The sequence below is a fragment of the Cygnus atratus genome, chromosome 12 (genome assembly GCF_013377495.2).
Source record: "Cygnus atratus isolate AKBS03 ecotype Queensland, Australia chromosome 12, CAtr_DNAZoo_HiC_assembly, whole genome shotgun sequence".
Classification (NCBI taxonomy): Eukaryota; Metazoa; Chordata; class Aves; order Anseriformes; family Anatidae; genus Cygnus; species Cygnus atratus.
The window spans coordinates 954,903-972,485 of record NC_066373.1 but is presented as its reverse complement, the minus strand read 5'-3'; the positions used below and the strand labels follow the sequence as shown (position 1 = coordinate 972,485).

The following is a 17,583-nucleotide window of genomic DNA, read 5'->3' as shown; positions in this document are numbered from 1 at the left end:
GCTGCCGTGTGCTCAGCCCTGGCCACCAGCAGGGCTCTCAGGTCAGGTCAGCCCAGCCTGGATCCCTACACACAACCCCTTGGATAACGATCTGGGACAAGAGCCTGGGTTCTGTGCCCAGGCAAAATGCCCGTGGAAACAAGCGGGTGGATGTCAGCATAAGGAGGCCAGTTTTAGGCTGTTTACCTAGGAGATAATTTAGGAAACCTTGACATGCAGGAATGTACTTCTGTTCAGCTTTACACCGCAGTTTGGTCGCGTTTTTCTGGACTTTGTTTTACCCTTGTGATCCACGGCTTTGTCCGCTTGGTAGCAAAAGAGCATCTCCCCTGCAGTTCGAGGTTGTTGGCTGCAGGGAGCGAGCTGGGCTCTGCTGCAGCTGCCCTGCCCTGAGGCCCGCTGAGCGGAACCCCAGCCTGTTTGCTGGGGTGCGTGGACGTCGTGGGGGCGCTGAAAGCCACGCTTGGATTTTAGGGGAGGTCGGGCTTTTAAAAAACTCTTTTGCTTTCTTTCTAATATTGATGATGTGGGAAAAGTAGGTAAAATTTATTGGGGAGAGAGTCAGAACTTCCCCTGCTCTGCCCACCTGTTCGGAGTTTCTGCTGCCTTTCATTTTCTAACGTGTTACATATGGATTACATATGTCTTTCTGCAGCAGCTCTGCGGCTGGAAAAAAAAAAAAGAAAAAAAAAAGAAAAAAAAAACCAACAAAAACCCACAAGGAAATCAATAAACACCTGTTATTCCCAGATCTGCAGTTACTCGGGCTCAAAAGTGCCTGCAGGCAAAGCAAAAACAAGAACCCCGGTCAGCCCGGCCGCGCTCCGGTGCGGGTGCCGGTGGGGATGCGGGTGCCGGTACCCGTGGCCGTGCCGGTGCCGGTGCGGGTGCCGGTGCCGGCGCCGTGCCGCGGCCGCCCCCTGGCGCTGCGCTGCGGGCTCGGGGTGCGCGGGGCCGTCGGGGGCGCGCTGCGCTCCGGCTGCTCGGAAAGCGGGAGGCGAGCGAGGGCCGCCCGCTCGGTGCGGCCGGCAGCCGCTTCCCGTCGGCGGAGGGCTCGCCGAAGGGGAGAGCGGCTCGGGGGGCTGCTTTCCCCCTCCCGCGCTGCGAGTGACCCATTCAAGTCACCCGGCAGGTCAGTCCCGATGTGTCCGAGTAAGTGTAGGCTGACGGGCGGATCACCACGGCGCGTTGTTGGAGGCAAGCGTTTTGCTCCTGCTCTTTGAAGGGCGTCATTCTGGCCGAGGAGAGCACCGCATCGTACCGCAATTAAAATGTGCGGCAAATAACTCCGCGGGATGCCGGCAGGTAGCCACTTTTTATAGCCCTGGGTATCGTCAGAGACCTGAAAATAATGACTGAAGCTGGCGCTATGAAATATAATTTCTTTAACTGTAAGAAAAAGGAAAAACTCAGAGAACTGTTATGGCATTTTAACTAACTTCAAGTGTGCTGCCTGGCGCAGCCGCCCCTTTGATGTTGCAGCCGGGTGACCTGGCCTCCCCCGCCATTCATCCATCACTGCCTGAAATCACGCGCTCAGGTTCTCTCGCTTTACAGACTTTCCTCTGTTCTGCTAATAAACACAACCTTATTTAAAATAACCGTTCAGGAGGCGTTCAAAGGGGATATCCGTATATGAATTTTAGCCAGAGTGCAGTTTCTTGCTGCAAAGTCCTAAACTTCAAAACGCAGCACAAGAACAGAGGGCATTCATCTAAACACGTGGCAGTGGCTTCGTGAAGTGAGAGGCTCACAAATCCCTTCGCTCTCATGGTTACTCTGTAATCAGCCTCCGGGGAATGTGTTTAATTATTTCATTTCACGTTCATTTCTATAGTGTCAGTCCCTGGCTATGGTAACAACTATCCGACTACAAAAGGTCCCGTTCGCTGTTAGCTGCAGCGAAGTTTGTAAGTGCCGGTAGTGAGTTGGCTTTGGGGAGTGTAGCAAGGAAGGAGCGTGTGGTGGCTGTGGTGCTCAGCGCACACAATGCATGCGACATGGGTGTGATACGGGTGTGAGCTTCATCTCCTGGCCTTGGTCAAGCTGTAACCTAAGGCACTTCTAATTGCTTTGTTTCAGACATGTTGTGCTGCAGAGGGAAAGAGGGCTTCTGAATAAACTGGTATCTTACTCTGGTTTCTCTGTAGTGTGCTAGCAGCATGGATGCAAACAGTGATCGCCGTTTCAAGCAGAAGCAGTGTTTCCCAGCTGCTCCCGGAGCGTGGAGCCTGGGCACTGCATGTACCCGTAGAGATGTGCGTGCCAAACCCAGCCCAGGAGGCCATAAAGGAAAAGGTGAAGGAAAACAGCAGCACTGCGTGCTAAACAAAGTGAGAAATAGCAGTGGTTGATTGCATCATGCTGTGTTGGCCCTGGGTGATTTTACTGTGCAGACCTGCTGCCATCCCTGTCCCTGTTTGCTGCGTTGCGTTTCCAGCGTACAAACCCTGTGCTCAATGTCCTTAACAGGAGTGCTGCCGTAGATGTGGGGAGGACAGAGGCAGAGCTGGGGCACCAAAACGCAAGGCGCCCCCTCCCCACCGCTCAGCACCTTCCCAGCCCTGTGGTGCCCTTGCCCTGGGTGGCCCTGCTTGAGCCACTTCCTGGGGCCCCTGGCAGGATGTTGTGCACCTGAGCGGCACCCGCAGCACCGGGGCACGTCCCTGGCGTGGGGACATGGGCAGCACCAGGTACTGGCCATGGAAATGAGGGCGGCTCACGCATGAGCCAAGGGAAACCCAAACTCGCTCACTGAGGTGGTGCTGAGGCTTGATTAGAGGAAAATCTGGAGAGGATTTTGTGTGGTTTTGGAACTTGGACCCCTGCTCAAATTTATTCTGCGTTCTCCTGCAGATCCCCTTTGTAGAAATCAGTTTCATAGTGTGTTGTCCATATCGTGTAAGAATGAATGGAGTGGGCAAGGAGAGATTTCTGGTTGGATTCATCCTGCTCTGTGTTTTTTTTTTTTTTTTCATAGGCTGTATAGTTTCTCCTCTTAGATCTGGTTCTTTTCGTCCTCGCTGTCTCTTTGCCTTCACCTTTTAAAAATCTGTTTTAGCAAGGCCCTGTTGCAGATCACCGGCTCACCAGGTCTGGCCAGAGAGCCTCGCTTCCCGCAGCGCTCCAAGTGGCCGGGGCTCCCAGCCCGCAGGGGGCGAGGTGGCTGGTCCAGTACTGGCTTCATAAAACTGCCACTAACTAATATTGGAAGGCTGTTTTTTATTTTTATTTTTATTTTTAATTTTATATTCACACAGAAAGGAGCAGAACGATACTACTGGCTACATTGAGCACAAGTATGCTTTCATGGGAGGAGGGAACGCTGATCTGGTGCACGTGTGTTTCAGCTGGATGTCAGTGGGGACTGAACCAGCTAACAAGAGCAGTTTCAGTGTTTCTGTGTGTTCTGTTTTATCTGTTGTGTATGGAGTAGCAGACGTGTAAAGCTACTACAGTAAATTGCTGTATGCATTACGGCAACAACGTGGAAATATTTCTTAGCAGCACCAGGAAAAAAAAACATTTAATTTTCTGATTTCTTGCTGAATATGGAATGGAAAACATGTTGATTTAACTCTAAAAAAAATGCACAGTCGATTCAAGGAAAAAAAAAAAGTAAGAAAGAAACCCTTTACCATATCTAATTTCATTAGTAAACTATAAATGGAAAATGATGATGAGGTAGGGTTTCAAAGGGCTGGTAACCCGCACATTTTCTGTAGCATTCATCATGTGCTCTCCACGTCCTGGCGGCGGCCCCGTGGGGCAGTGGGCACGGGGGTGGCCAGGAGCCCCATGCCGTGGCTGCCCAGCTCCCAGCCACGTGGCCGAGGTTTGGTCCCTTTCTGCTCCAACAGAGTCAAACACGACTTCTCTCCTGGCCGGCTCTTGTTTTCTGCTTTACCCTTTCATAGGCTCTTTCTGTTCCCGGCTGTAAAGAGGGTTAAGAAAGGAATTGTCTCTATTATGGTAATTAAACTCCCGGGAAACAGCCTCATTAGACTAATAAAGAGTAAATAAAGCAGGCGAGGACACGCTTCCCTTCCCAGCAGCGGGGTCGCCTTCCTGCCCCTCGCCTGCTCCTGCGCAGGTCTGGGCCCTTCATCTGTGGGCATTCGACGCACGTGCCTTCCCCGGCCGCTCTGTCCTGCGCTGGGCATCTCCTTGCCCAGGGAAGTTGGTGTTTTGAGCGCTCACAGAAGTTTACGGCTGCATTTTGATACTCATGAAAAGCAAACCCATGTTTCTCTCTGTCCTGCCTGGGTGAGCTGCAGCATCGACCACCTGCGTACCTGAAAGCAAAACCCTGCATACATTGCCAAATACAGACACTATTCGCTCTCAGGGTCTTAGGGGTTTGTTTTTTCACTCCTGTTAAAAAATTCTCATGCAAGGAATTGAGCTGAGTTGTGTATTCTTTTCCTGTATGCTCTAGCAGAACCGTCACTAAAGTCGCGCTCACCAAAATTTCACAAAGGCACTGCGGGCGAGGAGAGCGTGGTGCAGGGCTGCAGCGGGGTCTGCTTCTCAGCGGGCACGGGGATGGCTCGCTCGCCAAGCGCACCCAACAGCTGGAAGTGTGGATGTTGTGTTGTGTTTCTCGTTCCGTGTAGAAATGACATTCGCAGCACACTTCAGAGTGGTATTTCGCTTCAAACGCTGACCCCAGCTGAGGCAGGGGAGCTCATTGGGAATGCACATGTAGCTCTCTTGCTTTTTCAGAAAGCAGATTATGAAGGGAGAATGAAATTAGCAGCAAAAGTATTAAAATATTGATAGCAATCATTCCATGTCCTGGCTTTATCAATTAATTATTAATTTTACCTTGAAGGTTAGTGTAAGAGATGGACTTTGCTTTATCATGCCTTCACTTAGCAAGATGTTTGACTATATATTTTTAAACATTATCAGGTCTCTAGCAAACAGCTCTCATTCTGTATGGTTAGCAGCTGGAATTTACTTTGTGTGGCTCCATAAAATAGGAGGAAAGATGACGGTCTGAAGGTCTGGGGGAAGTGATCGCTGTCACCTCTTTGAAATTCCTGTCGGTCTTTACCACGTATGTCCTTTCTGTATAATACCTGTTGCTTTTTCAAGTATTTTGAGGACCTTTGCAGTACAATACAAAGAAAAGACGTGTTTGTTTCAACCCCATAAGCTTGGAGCTGCAGGACGGTCCGAAGGCAGTGGTTGTGGCTGCCAAGCCGAGGTGGCCGGTGGCCGGAGGGGGTGCTGGGGCTGGGGGGGCTGCGGGAGTTGTGCCGCGGGGTGCCCGTGTGTCCTGCAGGGGGGTGCTGTCAGGTCGTCACCTGAGGTAGGTGGGCTTTAACTGCATGCATACATTACATAATGTAATGAAAAATATTAGCACAAATACAACTCACACATGATTTTTTAACTGCACAAACTTTTGAATTTACTCTGAAGATTTTTTTCTTTAATGCAACTTTAATATTAATATAAGATTCAGCCAGGGAAGCATTTGCTTGCATCTGCGGCTTCACTCGTGAGCAACTGTATTGATTTTGGTGAACTGCACTGGGAGGAAGATCAGGGCTGTACTTGCAGGAGTGGAGCTTTACTTTTGTAAACTTCTCGTTTCCTCTCTTGCATCAGAAAGGTTTAAAAGATCTGTTTTATTGTCTTCAGGGTAAATGCCTTTCATTTCTGAAATGACAGAACATAGTTCTCACTCATTCCTCTTAAAGTGGCCCTACTTTTAAATGTGGGCAAATACAAAAAAGCTTCACTGCACCTCCCTGAAGAGACTGATGGTCCAAAGTGCACCCTTTGGACACAATGGGTTTCATTTGGTCAATTTTAAGAGAGAATGCTGGAAAATGAATATTTTGCTGCATCATTGTGAAAAACAGAGCACACCCCTGGCTGACACTGGCTTGGTCATCCTTTGGCTCTTCAAGGAGAAGAGGGTCCTTCTGGTCGGAGGAGGTCTGGGCTGTGGGGTGTCAATGGACATGGCTCAGCTAGGGTCAGCGAACTGGCACCAGTGTAGCAGAAATGTGATTTTAAGAAACTTGCTCCCAATTATCCCCCGCCCCCGTGATACACTTCAGGGTATCATTTCCAGCAGAAAAATGCCACGTAGCATCTGTCTTTGTCCACATAATTGCGGGGTGTCTGTCAGCACAGCGTGATCATATTTGTGTGTATGACATAAAAGCAATTGGTGAATGGTATCCAAAAGAAACAGCCAAAGAGAGATTTTTCTGCCATATCATATGACTATCTCTGTCTCATTTCTATGATACAAGCTGTGGGAGTAAGCATGGCGTTAAAACAGAATTATCAGCTGGAGTATGACCAGCACCGCTTCTGGGGAGCCCAGATGGGACAGGCATGGCACTGCCTTGCCCCCTCTCATACTTAGTAGCCGTAGAACTGTGTTTTCCCCCAGGCGACCGTGGTTTTGGGATAACTGCTGGAGGTGATGGCTCCCACCTCCAAAGGATGCCAGTGCCACAAGCAGAGTTGGTCAGTTGAGCTCCTGCAGGCCCCGGGGCTGGGCAGAGCCCCTGGGGCAGTTTTTGGGGGCTGAGGCAGCCCAGCCCAGGCAGCCTTCCTCACCTGCTCCCGCTTGTGTGCTGTGTCTTCCTCACTCCCTCCCCACAGTGCAACATGGGGGTTTGGGCAACCTGAGCCTGGAGCCCAAGCAGCCAGTGCCTGGGGTCACGGGGGTGACTGATGGGGACTTCTCTCTTTTGTTACCACTTGTGCAAGCAGCAGCAGCAAGTCTGGGGCAAGAAAACAAATTTCTGGGGTTCACTGCTGGGCTGGGGAGCTTGTTCCATCCCCTGGTGTCTCCCCTCCTCTTGCCTTGCCTAGCAGGGATCTGCAGGAACTTCTCCAGGAGATGGCCCTGGGGACCACTTGCTCCGGAGCTGCTCCCTGCATTGACCCCGTCCTGAGAGCCTGACCCACAACACGATACTGATGAGAAATGCTTTGGGGTGCAGAGAGGGGCATGCTGTGGCCTAGAAACCTGCTTCTTGGCATCTTCATGAAAAAATCTGTCAGCGGTCACATAAGAAGGTCATGGCCATACGGACAGAAACAATAGGAGCCACTTGTGGCTGTGTCTTATCTGCCTGATTTGTTAACAGTGAAATTCTCCTTCATTAATAGCACTTATCGTTGGAGGACACTATAGGACACTCAGGACGAGTAGGGTATTTTTAACAAGTAATTTAGAGCCTGTCTTCGCTGCGTTGTTACCGTTGAGGTATAACTTGAGCTTTGCCTGTAACCTGATGCTCGGGCGTATCTTCAGCTGAGCTCGGGGCTCCCGGCCAGAGCTGACCTGGAGGTGTGGGCACGAGGCTGCCGCCAGCAACGCCACGGGGCCGAGCCGGGCGCTGCCGCCCTGGCGCATGCCTCGCAGCTCGAGTGTTGCTTGCTGGTGCTGACGGCTCTCGCTCCAAGCAGACTGACACGAGAGGAGTTAATATAAGTGTAGATAGCTTCAGCTGGCAGTTAAGTGAGGACAACCCCATAGAGAGCTGAAAAACTGAACGTAACTTGAAAATGTGCAGGGAAAGCTGGGAGACGACACACAGCAATTCTCAGTTAAATCCTTTTCTTTCTCTTTCCTTTTTTTTTTTTCCCCTGGAAAAAATTCTTTCCACAGTAGCAGACTCGCAGCTGTTAACTAATCCCATAACAAGTGGCATTTAGCCACACATTTTCCAAATTAAATATGCTTGCATGTTGGACTAGTTTCATACCCTGTAATACAAATACTTTCCCTGCTGGGAAAAGAAAAAAAAAATAGAAGAAAAATCCTCCCAGGCACTTGAAGAGTGGGGAAAGGGAAGATGGTGTGTGTGTGCGTGCGTGTGCAGCTGTGCGCATTGGTGGCGCAGGCTTGTGTGTAGCTACCGCTGTCCCTGTCAGAGCAGCATGCGGAGATTTTGCAAGGAACGCAATGTTTGTTGGAAGATCTGATGGGTTATCAGGGACTGCTCATGCTTAAATTATTAGTTAAGGCTGTGACATTAAAGAATTGTTATTTGGTCATGGTCTCATGACTGTGTTTTGCTAGGAGGTGTTTGAAAATTCTCGTCTGTGCTGTCACGTAATCTGTACTTGCCCTTTTGTTTCATTTTTTTCTTTTCCCTGGTCATTTGAATAATGTTTTCAGATCCTTGATTTAATCTGGATTCAGCCTAGCAACATTTGGAAACAAGCAATTAATTGCACATTTTGTTAGAAGTTAAGCTGGATCTTTTCTGAGGACGTTTGGGAGCACCTACCCTACCCCCCACCCGCCTTTTGCCCGTTTTTAAGAATCCCATTAAAAAAATTTCAGGATCCCCCTACAAGCCAAATGCATTGTTTCCATGGAAACAATTAATGGGGAGAGCAATTTATAAGACTGATGTAAAAAAATGAGCACTTCATCAGCCCCCCTGCTGCTCTGATATACAATCTCAGGCAAAAGTCTGTTGTGAGGTTTGCATAAGCTATATTCTTAAAGGGGGAGGGGGGCCGGGGACAAAAAGGAGCCTGAAAGTCCTGTCTGTGGCAGAGTGAGCAATGTCTATTGTGCTGCACAGGCATTATTAGGTCTTGGAAAAGACTAGTAAATTCTCATTTCATGACGTCTTTTGAAATGCTTTCCCTTCAGAGAACGTTTTTTCCCTAATCCCACCCTCTGCCGCAGCGCCCACGCCGCCGGTCGGGGAAGGCCTCGTGCGTGGCGCTGCTGGGCCCTGCGGACCCCGCGTGGGAGTGGGCTCCTCGGCTTTGGCCCTTTCATTTCTATTTTAACCCCCCGCCGCAGCTCCCTGCGTGCCCTGTGTCAGTACACACACCCCCAAGGCAGACCCCGATGCGCTGCTTAAAGCACAGAGCGCGCAGCGCACCGCGCCTGCACCCGTCCCGCACAGGTGTCTGGGCAGGGCTTCGCCGACACGCCTCGTTTTTAGGAGAACCCCCCCCAAAAAGCCCTGCTCTGCGCGGCTCCGAGGGGGCCGGGGGGGAACTGCCCAGGAGGGGCTGCCCCGGGGGGGGCTGCTCGGGGCTGCCCGGGGCTCCCCGGCCGCGTCCCTGCCGCCGTGCGGGAGGCGGAGCGGGGCTGCGGGGGGGGGAGAGGAGCGGGGCTGCGGGGGGGCTCCGCCTGCAGAGGGCGCCCGCCCTCCACCGAAGCGCCCCGGCCGCGCGGCCCCCAGCGCAGCCCCGCGGGCAGGCGGGCGCGATCCGCGCGTGTAGAAAAATCCCGATGATGGCAGCAAATGATGCCCGGGGGGGGAGAGGGGGGAGGAGGGGGCGGCGGGGAGCCGGGCCCGGGTCCTCCTGTGGGGCGAGGTGGGCGCAGTTTGAAGCCGGGGACCGGCCCCGTGCCCGGCGGGGCGATGGGTCGCGGGGAGCGCCCGGAGCCCACCGGTGCGGGGCTGGGGTCCGGGGGCTCGGGTCGGGGGCGATCTGCCCTCCCTGGCCGCCTGCCCCTGCGGACGCGCCCGGGCGTTGCTCGCAGCTCTCCAGCACCGCCCGCAAACAATCGCGCTTTTCCCCGTCCCCAACTCGGCGAAGGTTGAGAAAGGTGTTGGGGCCGCGTTCGGGTTGCAGCAGGGCTCCCGTGGTGGTACCTGGCCGTATCGCACCCAAAGGCCACGTAAACAAAAGTACCTGCTGCCCACAGAGCCAGCCCGCAGGGACGTTACTGCGGGTGTCACTGACATCTGTAATCCAAATCATGCTTTACATTGCTAATGAGAGGTGTGAATTTATTCTTCAAGTTTCTTTTTGCTACCTGCTTTATTCTTTCTTTCCCTTGTTATTTGTTTTTCTCTGAAAATATGTTCTACTTTTCTTCCAGAATCTGAGCATTCCAGCATGGGAATGGGGATTCTTTTATTTCACCAAGTAGGATTTTCATTTGCTTCAAGTCACTTGCTAAAGTAAAAGATAACTGATTTGCAGCAAATTCCCTTACATCAGCATAAACGCGCCTTTGCTTTATGTTGAAGAGGGATGATAAAAGAATTGTTAATTGCAAATTTTGTTTTGGGACATTGAAATCTGCTTTAAAATGTGCAGTTTGAGTTCTCTGAGGCTGAGTCAGGTGAAAAAGAAGCAACGACAAAATGGCAGAGCAATTACTTAAAGAGGGGATCATGGAGGAGTGTTGTCAGATTTCTGTATGAAATTCAGGCAGACTGTAAACTGATAGGATCTCCCCTGCTGTAATAATCCAGCTTGTTTCACAAATACAAATTATGAACACTTCAAAATCTGTAACACAAATCAGGTTTCAAAACTGTACAGTTTCTTTTGAAGGAGCTTGTCTGTTCAAAAGGCTCTTGTAATTTTATTTTAGCAGGTTTTAACTCTGGATTTGAGGAGATAAAACAACCTGTTCAGAATTATAATGATGTTATTTGGACTCTTATGTTTAAATTAATGCAAGTGTTTTGGGTATTAACATCCTGTTTTCAGGTTTATAACAGCCTTAAAAATTTGGTTCAAGTTAAAAACAGACACAGAATATTTCAACCTCATTGTGCCTTTTTCTAAACAAATGTTAATTGTTTAAACTAATTTTAATTTTATTTGCAATTTTACAATAAAATTAAAGCTTGATGTATTTATCTCTGTATTTTCACATTTTAAGATGGTTGTGAATTAAACAGAGATCGGCCGGTCCTTGTAACTTCATGTTATTTCTTCATTCAGTAGTGAAAAAAATAAAGGGCAAGAAGAAAGTAAAGTGGACTGTTCCTAAATACACTAATTATTACAGAGCAATCTTTGTGTAAAAAACATAGGAACATTCATCATATTTGTGCAGAAGTGGGATTTCCAGAATGACAGGACAAACAGCATGATGTGTCTTTTTAGATGTATCTACTACAGAATCTATTCGTTTATAAATTGATTCCCCATATCCAAAATATCTTTATTTTTATTTTTTGCCAAATGTATTTGTTTTTATCTTAACGTGTGTTTAATACATAAGTAGTTACAGGTAAGTAGACAATATAACTACAAGGATCCACTCCTAAATAATCTCACAATGAAAAATTTATGTCGTTTCTAAATGCCTGCTTCTCAGCAAATTGTCTCAGAATACAGAAGAAACCCAGATTTTAATTGCGCAATCCCTCCTTCCATGAAGGATGGACAAAAGCAGCCGGGCAGCAGGAGCAAAAGAGCACCAGGAGCTGGGTGCCGGCTCGGCCCCAGTGTCCCGGTCCCCAGGCGAGGGTGGCTGCACTGGAGGCTGTCCCTTGGGGCGCTGGGGACAGCCTGGTGGCTCTGCCTCGACCCTGGCTGTCAGCTCCCTGCTAGGGTACGGTCCTCTTGCTGCAGATATTCCCATTCATAAAATCTTTTTCTGCATTCTTACAGTGCAAAGGCAAATGCTGGTGTGCATCAGAAATAAATAGGATCATAAGCAGAACCTATTCATCAAGCCCCTTATTTCCTGGAGTTCCTTTTCTGATCCCTGTTGCATGCATTGCATTATATTTCAAAATCTTTTTTTTCCATATTTTGTTCTGTCATTTATTAAACATCAGAATATTTTCAGTGTGCTCAAATCCTACTTATTCAGGAAATCTTGCCCAGCAGGGCTTCGTGGCGCGAGATCTCACAGTTCAGGGCCTAATCCCGAGCATTGTTTTTTATGGTGAAATAAAAAATGGAATTGTTCAGACTCGGCGTGTCCTTTCCTGTCTCAGATCAAGAATTAGAACAGCAAATGGCACGGCTGTGGGGAAGTGGGGAGCCGGAGCTGCTCACGCCGGCCGTGCTCACCCTCCTTGGCCAACCAGCGCTGCGGTGCGGCCACGGCACAGCCGGCGGCGGTGGGCAGGGGCGGCCACAGGCATGGCCCAGGCAGGAGGGGGCTTCCCAGCCACTGGCCTGGTCACTGTGGTGCTGGCCATGAGGAAAAAATGTTGTGGCTGATTTAAAATGGTGGAACGTAACTAGTAAAGCCTTTCCCTTCTTTGCTCCATCCTATTTCAACAGGGCTTGAATAGATTGTTTGTTGTTATTATTATTATTTTTATTTAAGGCTCAGATGCAGTTAATTTTATTTTTTTAATCCTTAGCGTACATTCCAAATATTTTTGCTATGGTTCTCTCGCTTGCTCTCTCCTCCTTCCGTTCTCGTTGTACCCCGGCCACTGGACGGGCTGCATTTGCTCTCAGAGCTGTAGCCATTGCCTCCCTGTGCATCAGGAGGATAGGATTATACGCACTTCTTTCAGACCCGAGGCATTACTGTTTCTTCACCATACTCAGCATCCAATTGTCTGGATCTATCTGGGTCCTAAATCCATCCTGAATTGGTTTCATAGCTGGCAGATTTGTGTGTTCCATCTTGTTTTGGGACCTGGCTTTCATATGAATATCTCAAATCATTTTATATTTTTCCAAGTAGAAGTTTTATTACATGCAGACAATCTGTATATGACTAGTGAAAATGAGAAGATAAAGGGCTGATTGAAAACACGTCAAATTCCAGTTTTTGCCAGGGTGCAACAAAACTGATTTTTATTGTGAAAGGAACAGTGACAAAACCCCTCGCTGTAAATGAATGGTCGCGCGCTGCCCTGTGGTGGAGAAATGGTTAAATTATGCACTCGTTGGAGTATGAAGGCAGTTCTTCTTTGCTGACAGATAGTTTGACCAGTGTCAGGTTATCCCGATGCGTTCAGCATACCTTCATTGCATCATAAATAAAACAGACAAATTACTTTTTTTTTTCCTAGGGTGGAATAAGCACCGGGAAGGGGAGGGATCGGGGCTGGGGGTCTGTGATGGTTTGGAGGGGGGGAGTGAAGAATTAGAAGGAAAAGAAAAAAGAGAGAGATCTTTGCAGACACTCTATGAATCTCTGCTTGGCAGCTGAGAACAATGAGAAAAGCAAGCAATTACCTCGAATCCTTCCCCTTATCCAGACATAGGAAATATATTCCTGCCTGAGCCTTTTTTTTCTTCTCTCTCTCCCTCCCTTTCTTGCCCTCCCTCTCTCCCCCTCTCCCTCTCTCTCTTTTTTTTCCCTTGTATATCTAATTTAATTCTTAGAGGAAGGCAAGGCAGATGTAACAAAGAAAGGAGGGTCTGTGCCGACGGGCCACTTCCTACCGCAGGACGAAGCCTTCCTCCATGAAAACGTTCCTTTTAATTCCGTGGCCTGGCAGACTTCTGCAATCGCTGCAGCAGCATCAATGAAAAATGAGCAGAAAGGTATTTTATAGCTCAAACTCTTTTACAAATTCCTCCCAAATAAAGTGGTGTGAATACTAAATCACCCTGTCCAAGCACAGGAAGCTGACGTGTTCTTTAGCCTTCAGAAATCCATCCCAGAGGTGCAAATGGAGCCTTTCTCCAGATTTCTCTAAACTACTGTATTCAGTGGCCTCTTTACTAGCAGCTTCCGTATTCTCCTGGAATTTCTAAAGGATTCAAAATTTTCTTCTGAATCTTCCGCCCCTTTATTCCAGAGCAGCATCTGCAAACGTTTCCCTCGGGCTGCTGGGGGGGTGGCAGGGCTGTCCCCGCGTGTCTCCCTCTGGTGTCCCAGTCCCAGCCCGTGGGCTCTCCTGCGCCTCGTGCCCATGGTGGTGCTGGGCTGCTGGGTGCTGCGTCCCCTTCCTCCACCTTGGGTTTTCCACCAGCGCGAAGGCTGGTTTGCCTGGAGATATTTTGGCCTTTTCATTGCAGATAAACTTAGCTAGCAGCTTTAGCAGTATTATTACACCAGTGTGCTCGCTGCTGGGTGCTGCTGCTCTCCGCAGCTGTGGTGCATACCTGGAAGGGTGAGGACCAGCCCTGGATCAGGCCCCTCTCCCCCCCAGCCCTGGCGTTTCGGAGTCCACCAGCAGGGATTTTGCGTGCCCTGTACTCTCTCAGGCAGACCTTCTCCTTCCGCTGTTTGTAATCACCCTAACGCCTGCATATTGTGATTTAAAAGTTGACAAATCGCCTATTTCCAGTGCCTGTGCTTTTAGAAGAAAACTGAAGCCACTATTAGACTTTTAATAATTTAAGATAAAAATGCTGTTCCTTAAGAATGTTCTTCGGCTATATTTTTACAGTCGGGGGATAGAAAGGAACATTACGGGAAATTTAAAGGAGGCTTTTGGTATTAAATCTTCACCTCTTCCACCAGATAACGCAATTCCGTAAATCTGCGCGAGACCTTTGTTTAACCCCCCCCACTATCTCACGCGAGGTTTTATAGGCGCCCGTCTCGCTGCCGCTCACAGGCGGTGTTTTACATAATACCCTTCAGCATCAGCGATATTAACCTTGATGGCATTATTATTGCTATTTACAGTTCATATGCTGGTAATGGTAAACCTGAATGGGATTAATAAAATAAATTAAGTGATGGAAATATTAATGCTATTAACAATCAGTAACAATAGTTGACAGCATAAGAAAAGGAATAACCTGCCATTAACCACGCAGGGTAGAGTCTCTCCAGCATATGCAGAAAGGTATCTGACACTTCGTTTTGATAAACCCAAGATTCATTCTCTTTCAAGCAACAACTTCTCCAGGACCTTCACGCTTCTGTTCTGAAGCCGAGCTCTGGGCACGTTTCCGACGGCCGAGCACCTGGCACCGGGGCTGCATCCTGCTCTGCTGAGTGCTGCCCGACGGCGCCACCGGCCCTGGTGGCACCGCAGCGTTCTTAAAAAGCCAGATGTGTGCAGCTGGAGGGCTGTGACCTCTGCTGCAGCAGCTGCTCGATGTCATTTCGGCTGGGACTGGCTCCCCTGCGGCACGGCGCAGGGTGGGCACCACCTGGACACCTCTGCCCCTGGGCCCTGGGCAGTGGGCACGGGAGATGTTACTGGGTGGTGAGAGAAGTGCTGCCTCTGGGCTTTCTCAGGTGGGTCGCTGTGATTTTGCCAAAGCCCATGAGAACAGAAATTCATGTCTTTTTTTTTTTTTTTCTCTCTCTCTTTTTTTTTTTTTCTCATGGGAAGTTTTTCCTCGGAAAGGCTCAGGCAAGCCCAGGTTTATCAGATGTGACCATGTTTCAGCTGGTTTTTGTAATAACGTGCTGAATGCTGCTCGCAGGTCAAACGCAAGGGTGCTGTGGGGCTTATTTAAGCACACTGGAAAATTCTCGGCCTAATAAGGTGGGCAAAGGTTGGTAAGAAAAAAGCGTTGCTAATTTTTTTTCCCTTACAAATGCTTCTTACCAATCCTTTACAGCTGGCTAAAAGCTAGGATTTCTCACACTGAGGAAGAAAGTGAGACCATAAATAAGCCAGTGCGGGACACCTGGAAAAAATAAAGTGCCCTTGGAAGCCTTGTGGCAGGCTTGACGCGATGCCTGCTGGGCTGGGGATGGAGGGAGCACGGAGACGTGAGCAGGGGCGGCAGGGGCAGTGCAGAATTGTGCCCGGTTTTTGGTAACACTTTGATTGCTGAAAAAAAGCTTTACAAAGTTATTGATTTTAGTGTTTTGCTGAAATCCCGATGGATTTCCCCATCCTGCTGGGATGCTGGGAGGCATTTCCATGCTGGAGGGGTCCTCAGCTGAGGGGTTCTGACCGCCTGGCTGGAGAACAGACTTCTCAGCCGTTTTCTTTCACATGTTGGCTTACCTTGAGTCCAAAATTTAGATGTGTGCAATTTTGACTATGTGGAAAAAAACAAACAAACAACAAAAAAAATCCCTCTGTTAGTAACTTGTGTCCTCTTTGCTTTTTGGTGGGGAGAACAAGGCTTAACCACCCAAAATCCATGTTGGAAAACTTGTGGGAGTATAAGTCAGCTTCCCCTCTCTTCTGAAGACTTTAATTTAGAGTAAAACCACCCAGGCAAGCCTTGGCTGGCGTTTGGAGGGCTCCGGGCCGGAGAAACCCTTTGCCAGGTGCTCCTGGTCCTCTCCTCCTGTGGGAGGTGACAGTCGCAGCATCGCGGGGCCAGCTCAGCTCCAAGGGCACGGACAGATTGCCGCGGTTACAAACAGCATGCCTTCACGAGTTGGTGCCTCGTAACACTGATTTGACACTGAAATGTTGATGCGGAAGCACTTCTGGAGAGCTGCGATTCCTTTGGTCCGAGCATTGCAGAGTAGTCTTGAGATATTAAGAAAATTCCTGGTTTTTTTTTTGGTTGATATCGGCTGTCGCTATCCACTAGCCATTACTCAGCACCCATTTGCATTTGAGCCACTATCATGGTTTATTTGAGGAAGGATGCCACTCGCTGTCTAGTTAGTTCTTGGTGAGCTCAAAATGGCTGCACTGGTGCGTAAGATGGAGCCTCCCTTCTGTGTAGATAGAAATGGAATTAGCAAACGTAAATTGTATTCAAAGTAGCGGCTCCTGTTTTATCTCACTGCACTTTGCCATTCTCCTGGTGCTCCTCTCCTCTCCCCATAAGCTGTCCCAGCCCCTTCTGAGAGCGTAGCAAATAGTCATTACATTGGAGATTTTTTTATCCACTGGTTTAACTTGCATATTTCTGCTTCTATTGCAGCGAGGCTGTAAGACTGCTAGTTAAAGTTACAGCATGCTATTGTTTTTGCTACACACTTCTACTCTGAAGGCTTATAAAATTGCCTCGCAGAATTCACACCAGGGTAAGGCCTGGCATAAGATGTGTAAACTTGGGAATAATTTTTTTTAATGTTACAAAAAATTTTCAAAATACAATTTACTTTACTATTTTTAACTTTACATCATTCTGGCTGTGCACGTTTCTAAGCACCTTCAATTCCCATTTATTTTAGTGTCCAACATCTCCTAAGAGCAATTCAGCATCTGAAAGGTTTGGATCCTAGCAGGGTTTTGTAAGAATAATGCCAGACACATGGGGGAGGGGGGTCAAATGATCAAAGAGAGAGAGTTTAATATTGCTGCCTGAGCCTGGTTTGAGACGCTTGGTTTCTGAGCGTGGCTTTTTTTTTTTTTTTTTTCCTTTTACACTGACTTGAAGCGAGCCCTTTGGCAAGTCACTTAACCCCTAAATATGTTTGTTCTGTATGAAAATGGTAACACCGTGTTGAAAGGATTGTGTAAGTACTAATTATTATTATTATTCATAATTTTACTCCAGGTTGGGCTGGTGTTGGGTGTAATTGTTTTTATTAGAGAATAATACTGGAAACAACCATTTACAAGCCTCAGTAAATACATAGAAACATTTACTCTTAAAGTTTCATGAAGCTTTTTATGATTTCAATACATATAGTGGTTAACATTTCTAATTAAGCTATCACACATGCTGCATATATTATGTAATTATACTAGACACAGAAGGAGCAACTCTGAAATTACAAGACAAGGACATATACACAACAAAAACTTAATTAAAAATGTGAAAGCCATAAGAGGCAGAGAGAACAACAAATTTCAGGAAATTAATAGTCTAAATTAAAAATTATTCAGTACCTTAACTCTAATGGGATACCGTTTTAATATTCAGCATTCCATGTCAATATTGGATGTTTAAATCCTGAAATGTGAATTTCCATGCTTTTGTGACTTTGACTCACAATCTTAACGTCCTTTTAATGTACTTTTTGTTGTGTAAATCTGTGTAAGTACCATCAGCCATCAAACTTGACATCTGACGGCGTGATGT

General features: G+C 48.2%; 1 long non-coding RNA gene across 2 annotated transcripts in view; it reads left to right on the top strand.

Moving 5' to 3' along the window:
* The first annotated feature begins 997 nt into the window (after window positions 1-997).
* LOC118257814 (uncharacterized) overlaps window positions 998-17,583 on the top strand; it is a 313,651-nt gene continuing 297,065 nt past the window's right edge. For both annotated transcript variants that reach the window (XR_004781709.2, XR_004781708.2), the window contains exon 1: window positions 998-1,132. This is a non-coding gene — a long non-coding RNA (uncharacterized LOC118257814). The remainder of the gene's footprint in view (window positions 1,133-17,583) is intronic.